This window comes from Lactuca virosa, chromosome 5 (assembly GCF_052849685.1).
Source record: "Lactuca virosa cultivar CGN04683 chromosome 5, Lactuca_virosa_CGN04683_v6, whole genome shotgun sequence".
NCBI lineage: Eukaryota > Viridiplantae > Streptophyta > Magnoliopsida > Asterales > Asteraceae > Lactuca > Lactuca virosa.
Window position 1 is genome coordinate 315,246,587 of NC_136430.1, and position 22,492 is coordinate 315,269,078.

At 33.9% G+C, this 22,492-nt stretch overlaps 1 long non-coding RNA gene and 1 pseudogene across 2 annotated transcripts; one reads left to right on the forward strand and one right to left on the reverse strand.

Annotated features, from left to right (window-relative positions):
• Nucleotides 1-13,580: 13,580 nt before the first annotated feature.
• On the reverse strand, nt 13,581-14,966 carry LOC145116334 (vacuolar iron transporter homolog 1 pseudogene; annotated as a pseudogene). Its single transcript, XR_013712004.1, has 2 exons — nt 14,142-14,966; nt 13,581-13,849 (listed from the first exon to the last, which is right to left on the reverse strand). The product of XR_013712004.1 is annotated as a vacuolar iron transporter homolog 1 pseudogene (transcript).
• Nucleotides 14,740-15,537, forward strand: LOC145116335 (uncharacterized). The gene is made up of 2 exons (XR_013712005.1): nt 14,740-14,863; nt 14,949-15,537. It is a non-coding gene; the product is annotated as an uncharacterized LOC145116335 (long non-coding RNA).
• Nucleotides 15,538-22,492: the final 6,955 nt, after the last annotated feature.

A 22,492-nucleotide genomic window follows, 5' to 3' on the forward strand; every position in this document is an offset into this window, starting at 1 on the left:
AAGAGACTAAGCTTTTGGAAAGCAACGCGAAGACGTCACGCTTGTTTATTTTGTTTTCATACAATAATTAGATTTGAAACAATTAACATTTGGAACATGTAACTTATCTAATTATATTGTATGATGGTCGTTTATGTACTTATATTTCGATGTATTCAATTATTGTGATACTTCGTTTCGTTCCACCCCCAGACGATTCCGCCATCCGGTTTGGGGTGTCACAACTCGAAATTTTTAGATCAAGTAAAGCCTAAACCCTAACCAAGTACAAGTGAAACTGCATTGCAATTCTTGTTGCATTTTATCATCTATAGCCTTGGGGCTTGTTTAAAGAATTAACAAAGAGGTTTGGATTGAAACCTAAGCTAAATTAGGGTGTTATAAATAAACTTAAGTTAAAATACTAAGGGTTTAAAACATAAATATGACCGATTTTTCACCCAATGTAATCAATTCTAAATGGAGTTTACGGCCTAAGGAGTTAATGCCAAATGTAGTTCACGGTTAGATAATCAATTCTTATTGTTGTTCACGGCCTAGAAATCAAAGAACAAGGTGTTCATGGCCAAGTTATGACCGTGAACATCAACCAAGGCCCATTTAGGGGTGAAAACCCAAAGTGTTGAACCGTAAACACTAAAGCCCAATACCACTTCAACCGTAAACACCCCCTATATATATATATATATATATATATATATATATATATATATATATATATATATATATATATATATATATATGTTTTCACTCTGAATCAATTCATTTCCTCATTTCTCAACCGTGAACCACTCCAAAATCCTCTCAATCTTCATCCGTGAACATCCCCATTTCCTCTCAATCTTCAAAGGTTTACGCCCAGAATCTTCAAATCTTCAACCAATTCACCAAGAACATTCATAATATCTTCAAATCTTCATAAATTCCCAATAACACACCGTGAACCCATTTTCCAACCGTAAACCCCTTTCATTTTTGCAACCGAAAACACATTTCAACATTTCCAATTAATTCCAAATAATTATTGTAAGTATTCCTTAACTAATTAAATCATTATTTAATTTATTATTTAAATTAATATCTTATTAACTTAAATACGACGTCGGGGATAATTATTTTTAGGATACGACTACTGTCACGTATTCTAATCCGAGGATTACCGTTAGCACTTTGCGACACAATCGAGCACACACATTCGAGGTGAGTTCATACCCCCATATTTTTCCAAGCTTTTTTTTCAACGTTTTTAGGGGGGATACAAGTAAAAAACAAGTAATCTTGTGTTTAAAAATATAATTTTGCTTATTATATTTTCTTACCGTTAACATGCAATTGAACACGAAACTTATTAAACATGACAAATATTTTGACTACTAGACTTACAAACAATTTACAAAACATGTTAAGACCAACTATTTTACAAGAACAGACTTTAACACGGAAACAAACTTATAAACTATATTAATTATAGTTTATGGAACAAACGAACTACTTTTACAAGGTTACACGTTGTTTACAAAAAGGTTTTCATTGTATTATTCGTGAATCCGTTGAGGGATCAAATTTGTGAGACACGTCTTCGAGTCCTTACCTAAGTACCAAGGGAAGTCTAACCTTATGAACCAGAGTCTCTTGGAGGGAGAGCGTGAGTTTGTGTATAGATCTATACAAGACTGACAATCCTGCGCCCTGACCATTAGCTACAGTCGTTTTGGGTGACAAACGTCATTAACGTTTATGACGTCTGAAGTACGTCGTAGGGTTTAACGTCCATCCGTATGGTTATAAGAACTCACATGGATAAAACAATGACTCGTTCACATAATAATATACTTAACAAACAGTCTCCATGGTAAATAACTATGTGATTACTTAGTATATACACAAGGGTGATATGAAATAAACATCCGACATGCAGTGGGATGTGTGACTTCCATCCCATTTTTTGTTCCTTGTTTGGTTGTGGGCTTAGGGCAGAATCACCCAATTGACTGTCTGTTTGATCTACGCTTCTATAACTCGTATGTACTAAGCGATCATAGGAGGGTATTAACATCACTTCCAGTTTACAGAACAAACACGTTTTCGGTTAGTTTTATTTAACAATAGAGCTACACTCTAACTACTTAAGTATCGGAAAAATACTTGTACTTTTCAGTTTTGGAACATTTAAGACAACAACTCACTTTTATGGAAAATATAGGATTTTCCAGGACAAACATCAGTATTTTACAAGCAAACGGTTTACCATTCAACTAACGAACAATCATTGTTAACTCTATAATTCATTAGTTTATACATCAATGTTATGTATGAAGAATATCCGATAGGCAGTGGAATGTGTGGTTTCCGCCTCATTTCTTGTTTCTTGTTTGGTTGTGGGCTTAGGGCAGATCCACATAATTAACTGTGCGTTCGATATTAGTTTATATATAGCCGGTATAAACTAAGTGGTCATAGAAGGAACTGGTATTATCATATTCTTATTAAGAAAATATAGGATTTTCTTAAGGAACACTTTCATCATATCCTAAAGGACTATTACAGTTAACTCTGTAAGTACCTAGTGAATACGTCAGGGTTATATACATGAGGATCCGACAGACAGTGGGATGTGTGGCTTCCGCCTCATTTCCTGTTCCTTGTTTGGTTGTGGGCTTGGGGAAGAACCACACAATCGATTGTCTATTCGATCAGGATTGTATATGACTTGTATACACTAAGTACTCGTAGAAGGAACTATTACGAGTCATTTTACTTATCAATCATTACATCAAGAAATATAGGATTTTTTGGAGAAACACATCATGTTTTAAAAAGAACAAAGAGCCTGTTTTCTAAAACAAAACTCTTATGAACTCACCAACTTTAATGTTGACACTCTTTCAAAAACCACTTGTATTCTCAGGACACTAGTAGACAGGTACACGCACAGGTTCCTAGAAGACGGAGCATAGTTGCTTCAAGTCTTTACTCTGCTATTTACTTTTGGAGTCAATCATATATGTTACGAATACAATGTAAACATTTTAATATCAATACAATGGTTGTTGTTGCTTTGATTACTATTATTCAATTGTTGTGATACTATACATGACGTCCACCGCCCCCGAACGTTTCCGCCGTTCCGGTTTGGGGGTGTGACAGGGGGTGTGATATTAACTATTTTGGTAATTTTTCTAATAATATTATGCTCCTTTTGGGTTGGCCTCATGATCCAAATAGCATAAGGAAAAATAAGATTAATAATGTGTTAATTTATTAAGGAATTAATAAATTAATCATAAATCGTTTTGATAAGTTGTTGCGACATGAGCTTAGGACGATGAGTCTTCCGTCTTTGATCTGGACCGGAGACCTGGAAGTGATGCCCTCGGTGAGTTCCCGGCGAGATACCTAAGCTGCCATCACAGCAAAGTCGTTAGAGTTCCAGGCGAGAACCATCTTGGTGTGTTTGGTGTGTGTTTAGCCATGGAGGTTGATCTGAAGCTCTAGGTTAGAGAAGATGACTAGATGATGCCTCCTCATAGAGGAGGAAGCATTCTATTGATATGGGACAATTAGGTCAAGGGAGAGTTAGTTTATGCCTTAGGTCATCCTAACTTAGTCCCAGCTACCATGGAGTTGAGTAAAAGCGCCCAAGCGGTAGGCAAGCATCGGGCGCGGGCGCCAGTCAAGGATGGAACGCCAGGAGAGCGCCAGAAGAGCACCAGGCAAGGTTGGCGCGCCAAGTGTTGACGTTTGGGCCATGCTAATGGACCATATGCCAACAAGTCCCCCCATTCTTTTGATTTCCTATTCACAACCAATTCATATACATCATTGATTATGTTATTTACATGACTTAACTCATATAAATCATCTATCTTTTATGTAATCATGTCATCATCTCAATTTTTACATAATCCATACATATATCAAATATTCAATACCATTAGAAAGTTCATTTTATCAGTTATGAACATTAAATACATCATATTTTACCACTTAATGGCTTAACTCATTAAGTCATATTATCCACCTATGAGCTCTTAATCTCATGGATTAAGTTTCCATCTCAACTCCTACTTTTTCACATGCAATGTTCATAATCACTAGAATAAGCTGTAATCAAGGTATATAACATCAATTAATAACTAAATTTCATCATCCAAGTTCAAACCATTCACTAAGGGTTTCATCATAATCCTCATAATATTTGCCTTAAATCAGAAATTGATATGTTAGGAAGTAATCCATACCTTAATCCAACCAATTGAAGCTTTAATATCTGAAACTTGTATTTTATTTATCCGGATTTAGTTAACATGTCGTGGTAAATTTGCCACGTCGTGGTGTGTCTTTAATGACACTTTTCTTTCGCGACGACTTTTAACTCGTCATTAAAATAAATGGTAATGTACTTTCCTCCACAACGTGGTTAGCTCCTCCGCGCCTTGGTATTTCCAAAGTACGTTGCCGTCACTGTTCATTTTATGTAACTAGAATCACCGTTGCGAGACCACGTCATGGTCTCTTCTTTCCCACGTTGTGGTGTAGCCAGAAATGTGTTTTTGCTTTAAATTTAATCACAAAGCTATTATCACTTGTACCCTTACTCTATAAAACTTATTTTAACTAAGAAAACATACAACATTTCTATTATAATCATACTCATACATCACATTATAAATTTTCAAAAACAGATATTACAGAATGAGTCACTATACTACCTAATAAATGTCACATTGGCTTGACCGATTTCCTCATTCACCAAGTAATCTCACAAAATAATAATAATAATAACCTAACTATTAGAAACCATGCATGTTATTATACAGTTTAATATAAAATAGGACCAATTACTAATCTAGCCAAATTAAGGAAGTGATTAGCAATTTTTAGCCAAAAATTAGTAAATGTCCAAATATAGCACACGAAACCGTAGGTTTCTATATTTGTCTACTGTTTCGCCAATTCGTCTACTATTTCGTTTTGTATATTTTTTTTTTCATTTCAAAGATACAAAACCGTAGGTTTTTTAAAACCTACGGTTTCCTCTCGGTTTTGCTACGGTTTCCCAAACCGTAGCCTACGGTTTTGGGAAAAAAATATGTTTTTTTTAAAGTCTATTGTTTTGGGGTTTAATCTACTGTTTTGTCAAAAAAGCTATGGTTTTAATTAATTTATTTATTAATTTTTTTTTGTGATATAGAGTATTAAAAAGAGTGTTTATAAGATGTAAAATTATTTTAACAATTTTTTTGTTAAAATTTTTTGAGAATTCAAAACAGTAGACTTTAAAAAAATTAAAAAAAATAATAATAATAAAAAATAACCGTATTTTTTTTTATGATATAGAGTATTAAAAAGAGTGTTTATAAGATGTAGAATTATTTTAACAATTATATTGTTTATAAAATATAGAGTTGTTTTTTTGACAATTATTTTGTTAAAAAATACTTTTTGTAAAATATAAACTAGTTTTTTAAGAATTAATACAATAATTTTTTGCTAAATTGTAGATTATTTTTTTGAATTTGTTGACTGATTTTTTTTGGTAAATATGACTACTTTTTTGGTAAACTTGACTACTTTTTTGTCAGAGTTGAGTAATGTTTTGCTAAACTTGACTACTTTTTTGTCAGAGTGGACTACTGTTTTGTTAAACTTGACTACTTTTTTGTCAAAGTGGACTACTGTTTTGAACCTACCCTATATATATTAAGTATTTCATATTATTGAAATTATTTCGTATTTTGAAAACTGCACTTCTCTCTAGCTTCTTTATTCTCAAAATTAACATAATGAGTTGTAACGAGTATTTCGTATTGCTCATTACGGGTGGAAGATGGGAGTTTGTTAATTCCCAATTATCATATGTTTGGCCACCCGAATACAATCCGAGAATGTTTTATTTAGGTGTTGAATTTTACGAAACCACCACGTTCACCGAATTTGTTCATTTGGTGAAGTGCAAGATGGGTCTTCCCGAATGACAATACATTATGCAGGCTACAAAGTAGTAGTCAAAGTCTATAAAATCGTAGTCAAATAATTGTCAAAGAGTAGTCCAATTGTCAGATACCATAGACAAAGATACTGTTTGAAACGACAAATCTACTGTTGGAAAAGACAATACATTATGCAGGGTACAAAACAGTAGTCAAAGTCTATGAAACTGTAGTAAAAAATGTCAAAAAGTAGCCCAATTGTCAGATACCTTATACGGAGATACTGTTTGAAACGACAAATCTACTGTTCGAAAAGACAATACATTATGGACCTTGCCTTTATAGCTCCTACATACATATGTGTCCGCATGTGGTAAGCCCCTTACCTCCACAACATTAGGCACACTAAGTAATTGGTAATTGTCTATTATAACTGATTCGAAATGAGTTTATCTGACAGTGATCATGAAGAAAGCTTTAACAACTTGCCTGTTTACCTTCATAACCTAAGGCGAACCAACCCGCATACTCACACTCACATCAAAACAGATTTGATGGATCGTTTCCAATCTTGTTTTCTGGCTATTGGATGGGTGGTATATTTGTTTTCCAAATTTCTATTGTTTCTTTACATTTGATAATGTTTGTACATTTAAACTAATTGGTTTGGACTCTTAAAAAATACAGGTCCATGCATTCATAAATTGTTTCTTGCCTGTAATCTTCATTGGTATTGTCCGTCTTCGAGGGAACTACCTAAAAACAATGTTTGTAGCGGTGTCTAACGACGGGAACAATCTGACTTTCCCTATAACATTTGGTATGGCGGTTGAAAATAATCTGGTAAGTTGTAGCTGGTTCCTGATGAGGTTAAAAGAAAGTCTCGGACAGGGTAGGGAAGTAGCGTTAATATCCAATATGGACGATGTCGTTAGTTCTTACGTAGATAATGTTTTCATTGATTCTTATCATGGTTACACTTGTAAGAACATCCACAAATATTTACGCACAAGAGTAGGCTCTGGAAGATCATTGGAAACTTTGTTCTGGATAACATCAAAATCCTACACTATGTCTATTTTTGAACAATGTGAAGGAGTAGTCAAATTGTAGTATAACTTACATAAATATACTGTTTTAATTTTACAATAACTATATAGTGTAGATGCTATTAATTGTTAAAGAATAGTAGATGTTGCAATGCAATTTCTTTGAATTTTACCACCTAATGTTTAGTAAATATTTTTTGATTTATACCACCTAATGTAATATAAACAATATGGTTTTGTAAAATGGAAATGTTCATTACCACAATCTCAGGTTACTCCACATCGAATATTATATGCTTGCATCATTTATTAAAACCACAATCTCAGGTTACTCCACATCAGGGGCGTATCCACCATATGCTTAGGTGAGTCCTAGGACCTAGCTAAGTTCTCAATTTCATTTAGAATTTATACACTAGAAAAATTAGGAACAATCTTAGAAAAAATAAAGGACCTACCTTGAGTTTGTTTTTTAAAATTTTTTCTTAAAAAACCATTTTAAAAAGAGAAATATATAAATTATTAAGGCAATTTGTTATTTTAAATTATGAGATTGATAACAAAAAGTGAACCACTCTTAATCGGCACTCTCAAAATATTAATAAATAAATAAGTTGTTCTAATAAAATAAAAGCCCACATGCCAAATACTCTCACTCTCCGTTCGCCGCTTTATCAATGGACTAATAATCAACTAGTTTTTCGTTAAATCATACGCATTTTTCAGTTATATTTCAATCGGTTTTTTAAAATTTTTAATCGGTGGCACAAGGTACATGAGCCGATTGAACTGATTCAGTTCTTTTAAGGTACATGAGCCGACCCGACCCGACCCCAAAAGTGTTGTTGATTTTTTTTATTGGTCTCACTTAATTTAGGAACCACGTGATTTTTTGTTCTAGATTCGCCACTGCTCCACATCGATTTAAAAAGAAAAGTATTAGCAAATAATAGTAAAATAGGATTACATAGGGATTAAAACGACCATCAACGGCTCTGGTATTTCCCATTCAGATGCAGGGGGAACAACGTTCACATTTCTAGTATGGTATGTAGTTCGAAACACATCAGCCCGATAATATATTTGAACCATATCGGTTAATTCCGTGTTTTTTGTATAACATGCTGCAACAATAGCATGACCACATGCTATATCCAGACTGTGCCATTTCCCACAAGAACATGTGTGTCGATTAAGATCTACAACACATCTTTTTTTTAGATGAAAAACTCGGAAAATATCAGAGGGGAACGGAGATGGGATCTCAGGTGGAATTTTAGTTGCTTTCCATCGTAGAGACTTTTGCATCCTCCTGTGAAGGACCATATATGCGTAAGGGGTGAATAAGGTGTTCAACATCCCTGAAAAGTAAAAGGATAGTCAATTATGGATATTTTAATGGTTCACAAAAACTTTCTAAATTACCTCCCACGACACTGTGTTCTGCAAACGTCTGTTGGATGTACTGAACAATTGCATCAATTAGCGTTATTATCGGTACATTGCGTTGAGTAACCGATAACACCAATAGGAATTCTGGAATATTAATGTTTAGTACATTCCAACGTATATTAGGGAAATAGGCCCGTGCCCATTTCGTTTTTCCGAAGTTGGCAAGAACCTCACGTGCAGCATGACTTAACTTAGAAAATGATTTTTCAAAATCTTGCGTGGTATATGCTTTGCACGGAAGAACAAGTAGTCTAAATTTGTGTTTTGACCAATTCTTAAGCGACAATAAATCAAAACACTCTTAGACGAATAACCATGATAAGCCTCAGGGAATACCTGACCCACAAAAGAAGAAATGGTATCGTCCATATTGGTTATGAACGTAACTTCCCTACCCTCTCCGATAGCATCCTTCAACCTCATAAGGAACCAAGTGTAGGAGTTAACATTATTTGCCACCCCGATACCAAATGCTATTGGAGTAGTGTTGTTGTTTCCATCCATAGCAACTGCTACGAACATTGTATTAAGATACTCTCCTCGAATACGAACACTGCCTATGAAGATGACCGGGAGCATGCATCCTAAGAATGCGTTGATCTATTTCATATTTAGTACAACACAATTATTAGTTTTCAAACTAATTTAAATCTTTTTAGCACAAAAAATAAACAAATCGAAAGTACATTACTACACATCGAATAGCGAAAAAACATAGTTCGAACCGATCCAAAACATCAGTTTTGATGTAAGTGTAACTATGTGGATTTGTACGCTGAATTTGTGGAGGTAAACATGCAAGTTGGTAAAGCTTTCTTCATGGTCATTGTATGAGAAACTCATCTTTAATGTTGACGAGTTAAACAATAATTTAGTGATAAGTCTTGCCATAAATCACTTCAAAAGATATTAAAAGGAATAAAGTAGTAGTCAAATGCTAGTAAACAGTAGTCAATGGCTATAACACAGTAGTGGTAGTCAAATGCTAGTAGACAGTAGTCAATGACTATAACACAGTAGTCAAATTACAATCATGTGTCTGAAATTCACTATACGATAAGACAACACTTAAAGTAATAGTTAAATGCTAGTAGACAGTAGTCAATGCCTGTAACACAATAGTCAAATTACAATGATGTGTCTAAAATTCACTATACGATAAGACAACACATAAACTAGTAGTCAAATGCTAGTAGACAGTAGTCAATGCCTGTAACACAGTAGTCAAATTATAATCATGTGTCTGAAATTCACTCTACGATAAGAGTAGTCCAACTGGCAGATACTTTACACGGAGATACTGTTTGAAACGACAAATATACTGTTCGAAAAGACAATACATTATGGACCCTGCCTTTCCAGCTACTACATACATATGTGTCCGCATGTGGTAAGCCCCTTACCTCCACAACCTTAGGCACACTAAGTAATTGGTAACTGTCTCTTGTAACTGATTCGAAATGAGTTTCTCTGATAGTGAGCATGAAGAAAGCTTTTACAACTTACCTGTTTACCTTCATAACCTAATCCATTTGTTCATGCTGTTAAAAACGACATAAAATAACATAAGTTTCCATTTTGAGCTTACGATAAAAGTATGTTTTTAGTGTGATTTTCATGTTTTATATGTTGGTTACGTTGTTTTTAAATAGTTGTTCGTCGGAAAATATCTAGATTTCAAATCCGATATCGTTTCATCATTGGTTTTACCCTCAAAAGTATGCTTCGTGCTGTTAAAAACGACATAAAATAACATAAGTTGCCATTTTTAGCTTACGATAAAATAACATTTTTAAGTCTGATTTTCAAGTTTTATATGTTGGTTACGTTCTTTGTACATAGTTGTTCGTCGGAAAATATCCGGATTTCAAATCCGATATCGTTACCTCATTGGTTTTACCTTCCAAAGTATGCTTCGTGCTGTTAAAAATGACATTAAATAACATAAGTTGCCGTTTTTAGCTTACCATAAAAGTATGTTTTTAAGTCTAATTTTCATGTTTGATATGTTGGTTACGTTCTTTGTACATAGTTGTTCATTAGAAAATATCCGGATTTGAAAAGAAATTAGAATTACAAATAAACATAACGTTACTAATAAACATAACATAAAACTGAAAAGAAATTAGAATTACAAGTAAACATAACATTACTAATAAACATAACATAAAACTGAATGGAAAATTGAATTACAAATAAACTTAACATTAATAATAAAGATAACATAAAAACTGAAAGGAAATTTGAATTACAAATAAACATAACATTAATAATAAAGATAACTTAACATATTACTAACGTGCAAATGGTGGTAAGACGACCATATTTTCAACTGGTATTTCCCAATGCAGAAGGATTGGAATAGGATTAACCGCCTCAGCTTGGAATGCATTTCGCTACACCGCAGAAGTCAACGTATAATTTACCAATTGCTGTATTTCTTCAACTGTAAGCCTTCTTAGCGATGCTATACCATGTTCACAGGGTATGCCGCATTTTTGCCATTTGCCGCAAGTACAAATACCACATTCAACTTGTACCGTTTCTATGGTTAAATTTAAACTCACTTCAAATTTGTCACTACCAATATGTGTAACCTCATAACCATTAAACTGGTTCATTCTTATTTCAAGCACATGCTGTGCGTAAGGGGTAAGATGACCATGCATTCCCTCTGTGAAATTATTTGAGTTACAATCAAATAGGGGTATATTAAGGTAAAAGTTAAATAACAAATATTTATTACCTCCGAATGCAGCTCGATAGCCGTACAGTGTTTGTATCGACTGATGGACCACTTCAAAGATTGACGTTATTGGTAACTCGTGCGTGTTTGTTGTTAGCCAATCCAATCTAATCGGAATGCTGATATATTTCACATTGAAACGAACTTTAGGAAAAAAGGCTCGAGCCCATTTTGCAATTGCAATATTTTCAAGCCAGTGAAGATCATTCTCATTAACCTCATTTGTTAATTTGTTCAAACAAACATAAAATTCAGACACACTATAAGTTTTTCATGTCTTCCAGAACAACTGTTCCACAACGGTACTTCCTGTGGAAGCCCTAACTTTATCGGCTATTTTTTTACAACAATACCCATGATATGAATCTGGGTATACCCACTGAATGGCGTAGTCTATGGAATTAGACATATGGCTTATGAAACCAACTTCAATAGTTTCACCTAAGCATTCTTTTAACCTTCTCATGAACCAAATCCAAGCCTCGTCACAATCTATGCTTCCCAAAGCGAATGCTATGATCAAGGGTTCATGATTACCATCCAATGCAAGAGCAACATACATTGTCGTTATGTTGCCCCCAATAAGGGGTACATGACCAACAAATATTGTTTGTATCATGGATGTGAGAAAGGTAGTAATCTGTAAGAAACGATACCAACATTAGGCAAATATGAACTTTAAATAAATAATAACGTAGTGTAGAGAAGGACATACCACGCATCCCAATGCGACAAAACAAAATTGAAACCGGTCTCTCATATCTTTCTTAATGATTGTGAAAGAGTTACGATTTGTTCTTTCAAGATTATGAAAGAATATTGGTGGGTTGGAAAAACTTTTTTTTGTATACCTCATTGAATCCACTCATTTTGCCAATTGGTATGTTCAATGAATAAGGTGTCCACTATAAATGGATTTCATTTCAAGTTGAATGCAAGGGTAATTATTCATTTTTAGAGTAGTCATTTCGAAATAAGAATACATTATGCAGGGTAGAAAGTAGTCAAAGTATGTAAAACAGTAGTCAAATAATGTCAAAGAGTATTCAAATTGTCAAATAACTTACAATAATGGATACTGTTTGATATTTATTTATCAGCCACAGTAGTCAAATTACAATCATATGTCCGAAATTCACTGTACGATAAGACAACACATAAAATAGTTGTCAAATGCTAGTAGACAGTAGTCAATACTTATAAAATAGTAGTCAAATTACAATCATGTGTCTGAAATTCACTGTACGATAAGACAACACATAAACTAGTAGTCAAATGCTAGTAGACAGTAGTCAATACCTGTAACACAGTACTCAAATTACAATAATATGTCCGAAATTCACTGTACGATAAGACAACACATAAACTAGTAGTCAAATGCTAGTAGACAGTAGTCAATACTTATAAAATAGTAGTCAAATTACAATCATGTATCTGAAATTCACTGTACGATAAGACAACACATAAACTAGTAGTAAAATGCTAGTAGACAGTAGTCAATACCTATAACACAGTACTCAAATTACAATCATATGTCCGAAATTCACTGTACGATAAGACAACACATAAACTAGTAGTCAAATGCTAGTAGACAGTAGTCAATACTTATAAAAAAGTAGTCTAATGGCAGTATATAATTGAAGATATATTTACCTGTCAACACCAATAAAAATTTACTTCTCATAAACCAAAGAAATGACAATTTGCAATTGCGGGGCTCAAGGTATTATAAGGACCTCAAGAACTACCAACAACCCTGGACGATTATTTTACGCTTGTCCTAAAGAGATATTTGGGTTATCCTCTAATTATTTATATTATAATTTATTAGTGAATATTTACACAATATACATAATTTTTTTGATATTTATTTATCAGTCACCACTGGGTTTATTTGTTGGGTGGATGATGCAAAAGACAATAATTCGTTAATAATTTCTAACTTAGCTCGATCGAAGAAGAAGCTTCAAAGTAAAATACTGCACTTGAAGATAGCGTTACTTTGTAGTTGGATTTTCTTTTTTTGTGTTGTTGTCTACAAGTTGTAAAATGTAAAATGTACTGTATGTTATTATTTGTAATGATTTATGTTTCCATCTATGGTAACTTGTTGTGCTATCGTTTTCATATTGTTTTGTACAAGTTGTAATCTATTTTTTTCTGATTTCGTTTAACTGTAGAACACATGTTGTTTACAAATAAAATTGTCAAAATTAGCAGACATGTCGTTTGACTTGTAACATTTTTAATTTTACATATTTTTTTGTCCGGTAATAACCTCGACCCATTTCATAATGAAACAAGTGAAAGACGCGACTCCAAAAACAACCAATACGACATTGTGGGGAAATAAATTATTTAACATTAAAACACATCATAGGTATCTACTTTACTGTTGGAAATAAATTACTCATTAAAATACAATTACTTGACATTAAACTCATTCAAATACAATTATTTAACATTAACATAATTAGATTACTAAACATAGGTAAACCAAATACTCTTACAGATTCAAATACAATTATTTAAAATTAACATAACAAGTAACCGAAGCTAGTTGTTGAAAAAAGATTGTGCACGGGTCCGTTCAAGCCACTCAAAACTTCATGCAACTTATGACATGAAGCTTTGACAGATAAGTGACCCATCATCCTTTTGTTTGGAAGCTACAAAATTAAATAAACATTAAGGTTAAATAAAGTTTTATAAAAAAAATAGTGATAAACAATTAGAGAAAGCACACAATATAAGACTTAATCATTTCATATATTCTATTCACTTTGTATAAAATACCAAAGGAAATTAATTAACAACACTTTTTGTATTTTATATACTAATAGTATACCAAATATAGCATTGTACTTTGAAAATGGTGTGATAATAACATATTTTGTAACAAACCAGAAACTACCAAAACACAATGTTATTTTATAAAACAGTAGGTTTTAGGAAACCTACGGTTTCAAGATTTTTTTTTTTAACCACTTGGGTTGTGGTGAGTTGGTAAGACATGTGGAAGATATGGTGGATAACCTATTAACCCATGTTCAAATCCTGGCACCACTCAGCCCTTGTGGCCATGGAGGTTCACCTGCAGTGACTCCAGGGTATGAGGCAAAGCTTCATGTTTGCAGCGGGGGATTAGTCGGTGCGCGAAAGCTGGCCCGGAAACCCTCGTTAGGGAAGTTCCCTTTCCAAAAAAAAAGATTTTTTTTTTCTAAAAAAAAAGCACGGAATCGATATTATTATTTTTTTCTAAAAAAAAATCACGGAATCAATAATTATAAATTTTTTTAAAAAAAAAACCCGAGCCTAACTTTATGGTCCATTATGAAAGCAGCAGCCAGTAAGGGCATGATGGCCCCCCAACATAAATGCTAGGGCCGATGCTGCAGCTACTTGAATGGGATTTGGCAGTGCTTCCTTCTCACTTTCCTCCTCATTTCCTGAAATTCTCTTATCTCTCTTTATCTGAGCCACCTCTATATCTCGTTGGGAGCTCACTGAAACAAATTCACCTATTGCCATACTACATGCACCTGCAACTAAGCCAGCAAAGCCTGTAAGAATCATGGCTCTCACATCTTGCTTGACAGCTCCAACACCCATCATCAGAGATGCAACAGAGACTAAACCATCAGTGGCTCCCAAAACAGCAGCACGCAGCCACTGTCCCCTTTGTGAGTAATCGCAGTCTTCCTCTACAGACATTTGTCCATGTTTCTGCTCAAATTTGTACTCAGGCTCAGGAACTGTGATGTGTAGATCGTTTGTTGCAGACATGGTGGAAGAACGAAAAAGGATTTTATATCACAAAGAAGGAAGAATTATAACCAGAACAATAGACAACTTATTTGTGGTAGATAGAGTCCCTCTATCGTATATATAGCCTTTATGTATGTATGTATGTATGTATGAGTATACATGCAATATATCAATAAGGATCAATGTGTTGGTGGTGAATATAGTTAAAGTCAGTGCACAACCAACAAGGCTGATAGTGATATGAAACAAAAAGGTGTGTTGATATAGGTGCTGCAAGGTTATTGCATAATCTTATAAGGACCATGAAACTACAAACAATAAAAAGGTTATAATACCTCTTCCTGTTACAAGCTTTCAGATTTAATTGTTTTCTTTAAGGTCATACCCATGAAAGAATTATAGAAGCAAAATATAACTAAGACAATTACAATATTCACTCTGTTTTCCTACATTTCTACTTTTCGACTTTTTGAAGGAAACGTACTACCTTAATTAGGGATTGTGGGACATTGACATCAGAGTTACCACCCAGAAATTAATAAAACTATCGCCATTAGCTTGAGTGGCTGACTATATCTATTCCAGTTAACGGTTTTGCCCCTATCTACTTTCTGTTTTGTGTTAATGGTATTATGTTTATTTAAATTTCTATGTATTAACATCCTAGATACAATCCAATTTCAACAATTCATGCACACAATCAAGAAATGAAATAAATCCTTGATTATAATAAAGGAAAGAGTGTAAAGTCCATGGCTAAAGTTGGAGTAATCAATCTAATGAAAAAAAAGGGGTTGTGGAATCCACACATGTATACCACAATCCATTCAATATAAAAATGGAGCAATATCTCAAAACATTATGAAACTGAAATGCAATGACCAGTCCATAAGTGGTGGTAAGATGAATAGAAAAATGGAAGGAGTATAGAATCCACATCACCCACAACATAGAGATGTGTATTTGAGAGGGAGAAGGATAACGGGTGTTAAGTTGTGGAAACTGATTCACCCTTTTGACGACCCTATAGCAGCTAGTTCCTATGTCAAATTCGCATTCAATTTTGCCATGGGCTAATTTTTTTTGTCAGAGTAGAGTTTTTGAGTTAGCCTTATTCGTTGTTTTAGGTCAACCAACTAGTATTTAAACCTAAGGTATATGTAAGCCATTCGACAATATCATCTCTCTCTCTCTCTCTCTCTCTCTCTCTCTCTCTCTCTCTCTCTCTCTCTCTCTCTCTCTCTCTCTCTCTCTCTCTCTCGTGGACATAGACGATCACTCTATAGTGTAAATCACGTAAATTAGGGGTGAGCATTTGGACCGGACCGGGCCGAACAGGACCGATTTAAGAGAATATTGTGGACCGTGGACCGGACCGGATGAGACTTATCGGGTCCAGGTCTGGGTTTTCCGGTTCTTGGACCCGTTTGGACTGGTACAACTTTACATGCATACGGTACAACTTGTTAAAATGCGTTTTTGGGTTTGATACAACTCGTTAAAACGAATATGTTGTTGGGTTTGATACATTACAACTCGTTAAAATAAATACTTTTTTGGGTGTTATATTATACAACTCGTAAAAATGATCAATATCTTTCCGTTTCTTCTACCCTTTGAACCGCTAAAACTTTGATTGTTTATTCTTTATACCATTTTTTTGAAGGATTGTAACTCATTAAATATAACACCAAAAACAACAAAATTATAGTCTAAACTCATATACAAATTTTAAATTACACATTAAAAAAACTGCATCTCAATTCGACTAAAAACAAATAAGGTATGTTTGTTTAAAGAATTTCACAAAACACAAAAGTCTAAATTTCTTGCTGAAAAAATGAAATATTTCAGCTTTGATATCTCATCTTTGAAGAATTGTAACTCATCGAATATAACACCAAAAACAACAAAATTATAATCTAAAATCAACTACAAACTCTAAATTATACGTTGGAAAAAACCGCATATCAATCCGACATAAAATGAATGAGATATGTTTGTTTAAAGAATTTCACATAATACAATTTTTTTTAAAAATAAGCCGGTCCAAAACCGGTTTTTACCCGGAACCGGCCGGACCGGTTTTGCTCAAATCCTAGAATCTAGAACCGGCCCAGGGGTCCAAAAAAACGGTCCGGTCCACAGGTCCAAATGCTCACCCCTAACGTAAATTGATTGTGTTCGAAATTTTCGTTTTACGTTATTTTATCTGTGTGTGAAATCGTTTATCTTGTTTATCTAAAGTGCTTAAACTCTAACAAGCAGACCTTTGGTGACATTTCAAAGGTAAGTGGCTACTACTCATATGACAGTTATGACATGATAGATGTTGCAAAAGTCTTTGGTCATTGTTCTGAAAAGCCTCAAATAAGTTATACCTTTTAACTGTCACGAAAAAAAAATGGTAGCATAACTTTTAGCAAGAAGACTTAAAGATGCCCATCCAACAACCTCCATGACATTAATAGCAACCAGCAGCATTTCATCGTATTCTCTCATGATATAGATTCACCCTATATGTTGGAAACCATATTACACCCAATATCTAATGATATAGAATAGACTAGAAATGGAAACAGTCCATACGTGTTTTTTCAGGATGCCCATCCAACAACTTTCTTGAATAATGTGGTTGAAAAACTATTTTTTTTTTAAAACTCTTTTGCTTGTCCCAACATCTGTCCCCGGCAGAAGTGTCTTTTTATGTGCTCGTTTGAACCACGTACCAATCCCAGGGAAGTGCTGATTGCTACTGGATTAGTGCTCACTACGCTGGTATATGGGCAACATTTACTGGAAGTTAACACTCAGTGATATACCTTAGGAATGTACCTCCCACAAAACATGTTAATAATAAAAAATCATGTACAGATTAACACTCAGCACTACTAGAAAACTAAGTAATTACCTACAGCAATATTGGTAGGAAATTCGTAGGAACAAGGCTTTACCTACAGATTTCCTACAAAAAAACGGGTTGTAGGAAAAACCTTCGTGGGTAATTTTTTCCTACAAATTAGCTACAAACCTTCCTACGCATTTCCTACGGAATATTCTGTTACAAATTTAACTACGGAATACCTAAGGAACACGTTAACTACGGAGTACCTACAGATTACCTAGGATTATTTACCTACGAAACACCTACAAAATACATACGGATTATTTTCCTACAGAATACCTACAAACTGATTTTCCTACAGAATGCCTACCAACTACTCTTCCTACAGAATACCTACCAACATCTTTTCCTACGGAATACCTACCAACCTTTTGCTACAGATTACCTACATTACCTACAGACTTTATTGTATTTTATTTCCTACAGAATACCTACAGAATATTTATTTCCTACAAATTTTATATGATTTTTTTACCGGTTAGGTATTCCGTAGGTATTGTGCAGGTTATTACCTACGAAAATTTTCCGTAGCTATTTTTCTGTAGCAAAAGCCTTTGTTTTCTAGTAGTGCAGAGACATACCTTAGGAATGTAAACAAAACCATAATCATGTTTATACCCTTTTTCATCCTAACTATATATACTAAAGCAAGTAAAACATATAATAACTCGATCCATACAGATGGAAACTTTTCTCATTTCCTGCAATAGTGGTCTCTCTATTCATCTGAGCCACATCTACATCTTCTTGGGAGTAAACTGAAAAAAATTCACCTATTGCCATCCTACATGCACCTGCAACTAATCTTGTAGAACTAATCATGGCTCTAGCATCTTGTCTAACAGCTCCGACATCATTAAAGATGCAACAGAGACTTGGCCATGTTCTTGTTCAGATTTGTCCTTAAGAACTAGAACGCATAGATCATTTTGCACTGCCATGGTGGTGTAAAAAGGAAAGAGAACATGCAATACTATATTATGAATAATGTTAAATACATAAAAAAAGAAATAAGATGAATTACTTGTGGATGATAGAGCCCTTCATATTGGACATATATATAGCGTGTTTGTGAATGTTTCACCTTATATTATATGTCTATAATTATCAATGTGTAAATGCTGAGGAATTTTTTTTTTTGAAAGTGTGCAACTTACAAGCCCTTGATAATGATATTTAATGAAAGCATTCCAAGAAATAGATTAAATAGTACCAGCAGCCATGGTGATAAGCACATTTTTTTCTTGAATATAAATTAACCACTGCAATTAAAATATGTTTATGCACGAAATATCATAGTTTAAAGTTTATCCTTGGTTGTTACAATAAAAGATAAAAGTGTGCACCCCACAACCAAAGTTGAAGTAATGAATCTCATGCAAAATAAATTAAAGATTGTGGAATATACACACTACCACAATCCACTCAACATAAAAATGAATCAGTATCACAAAAATATTAAACTGAAATGGAGTGTGCAGTCCATAAGTGGTAGAAAGATGAATTTAAAAAAAAAATGAAAGAAGTGTGGATTCCACGCCACCCACAACATAAAGATGAATTGGAAATAACTGATGATTCTCACAATTATGCAAATATCTCATGTAAACACAACAATAATAATCTACACATATTGTCATGCATGTACCCTCTAGTTTAACGTAACAAGAATACCCCCACCCCCACTTTCAATCTATAATAGTATCAGATTTCTAAAATATTTATGTTGTGTATTTCATAATAAGGTAAAGCCTCATATTATAGATAAACTACATCCCATAATAAGAAATAAATGTAAAATAACTCAAGATGCTACAAAATCCTATACTACAAATACATTATCCAACACAATCTAACAATGCAGTTGATTTCTTATGGTGTCCATATATCTACTATTCCGGCTTAAAGAAGTCCCCATAATTTGTTCCTTCTTCCGCCAAGATAAACCTTGGTTTCCATGGATTTCAATATTGTCCCTAGCTATGGATAGAGAGTGCATACTTTTTAGTACATCATATAATATGTATTATTATGTGTATGATCAGTTAGGATCAGTGTGTTGGTGAACATAGTTAAAATAGTGTGCAACCCACAAGCTAAGCATTCCAAGAATTTGATTAAATAGTATCCACAGACATGAAATATCATAGTTCGAAGTATATGGTACTCGGATTAGAATACAGGTTGACTTTTGTACAAAATATTGTTGTAGTGATCACTTAATCATCCTATCATGATACAGAAATGTGAAGAACTTTTATCAGCTTCACGTTCCATTTTCCATGTTTTATCATTTTATTACTTTTGTTCCATTTCTTCATGGTAGTGTGCTTCAAGGAACTTAGGGAACTTATCAACCTTACAACGTTTTATTCTATTGAGCAGTTTTCCTTATTCAATCTATTAGAGGCTTAATCATCATTTGAAGCTAAAGGTGGCATCTTTATAGTGTGTTATTAGAAGAAATATTCAAATTTCTAAAGGCTACATTTTCATGAGTGGACTGTTCATAATACAATTAATGTGTATTGTGTAATTCTAAGTGTGTTTCTCCACTACTTTTCTAGATTTTGAGCGTTAAATACCAAAGCTAAAAGGATTCATAACATACAAAAGCATTCATGGAAACATCTAAAGCAACTAAGTTTACTGCACTCATTCCAACTTATTAGCCATTTTGATGGCCTTTTGGTAGGTAGGCGATTGCTTTTTCTTTGTTGCTTGTGGTTCAGCTTATAACTAATAAATTTGAAACACTATTCTGATCACTATCAAGCAAATAAAAGACCATAACATATTGATATTTTTTTCTTAAACGGAACAACCAAATTAGGAGAATGACCAAACTGCCCCTGCCCTACCACTTTATTACATATTTGCTACTTATTTCCTAACCCTTAAGACCACTAAGTGTAACAAAAAACAGTGCACAAGTGTTTTTTTCAGGATGCCCATCCAACAATTGTCTTGAAAAATGTGGTTGAAAAACTATTGTTCTATAGATGCCAACAGGTTTTTTTTTCAGTTTCTTGACTGCTAAACACTTTTGCTTGTCCCCATCTGTCCCAAGGTGGCAGAAGTGTCATTTTATATGCTTCCTTGAATCACCCATCCCACAGCGAAGGCTGATTGCCACTGAATTAATGCTCACTACGCTGGTATATGGGCAAGATTTACTGGAATTTTATTATTTGTGTCATCCACACCTTAAAGATGCGTCTATATTTGCATTTTGCCAAAAAATACTCTACTTGCAAGCAGAATAATCTTTGTGTGGATGAAGGTTATTCAAACAATAAAGAGCAACCAGTGGCAAGTCGCATATAAACCATCAAAGAGCTAATATTGGAGGGCACCTGGCATCTTAGCTGCTTCCTGCCCATATCTTTCAGCAGATATCTCACACTTAAAAATAGAAAGGTCTCATAAGAAGAAGCAGTAGCAGACACCTGAATGCAGTTTGATAGTAATTTTTTTGGGAAAGGAGGGAAGGAAGTACCCCCCCATAAAATCTATTAGTAATAAAAATTCATGTAGAGTGTATGGGACTCCCACACAGAAAAATAACACTCCGAGATATAACTTAGGAATGTAAACAGAAGAACCATAATCATGTTTATACCCCTTTTCATCCTAGCTATACTAATTACTAAAGCAAGTAAAACATATAATAACTTGATCCATACAGATGGACACTTTTCTCATTTCCTGCAACAGTGGTCTCTCTTTTCATCTGAGCCACCTCTACATCTTGTTGGGAGTAGACTGAAAAAAATTCACCTATTGCCATCCTGCATGCACCTGCAACTAAGCCTGTAGAAGTAATCATGGCTCTAACATCTTGTTTAACAGCTCCAACACCCATCATTAAAGATGCAACAGAGACTTGGCCATGTTCTTGTTCAGATTTGTCGACCTTAGAAACTCGTCTGCATAGATCATTTTGCACAGCCATGGTGGTGAAAGAAGGAAAGACAATATGCAATACTATATTATGAATAATGGTAACTACTCAAACAAGAACCAAGATGAATTACTTGTGGATATAGAGCCCTTCATATAGGACATATTTATAGTGTGTTCCACCTTAAATTATATATTCATATAGTCTATAATTATCAATGTGTAAATGCTGGGAAAAAAAAAAAAAAAAAAAAAAAAAAAAAAAAAACTGAAAGTGTGCAACCCACAAGCCATTGATAATGATATTTAAAGAAAGCATTCCAAGAAATATATTAAGTAGAATTAGCAGCCATGGTGACAAGCTTACCAATGCGAGCACATCTTTTTTCTTGAAAATAATCCACTGCAATTAAAATATGTTTGTGTACGAAATATCATAGTTTGAAGTTTATGTTCGGTTGTTGCAATAAAAGAAAAAAGTGTGCAGTGTGCACCCCACAACGAAAGTTGAAGTAATCATTTCATGAAAAATACTTTAAAGCTTGTGGAATATACACACTGCCACAATCCACTCAATATAAAAATGAAACAGTATCTCAAAAAAATTAACCTGAAATGGAGTATGCAGTCCATAAGTGGTAGAAAGATGAATTTAAAAAATGGAAGGAGTGTGGAATCCACGCCACCCACACCATAAAGATGATTTGGAAATATCTGATGATTACTCATATATAAT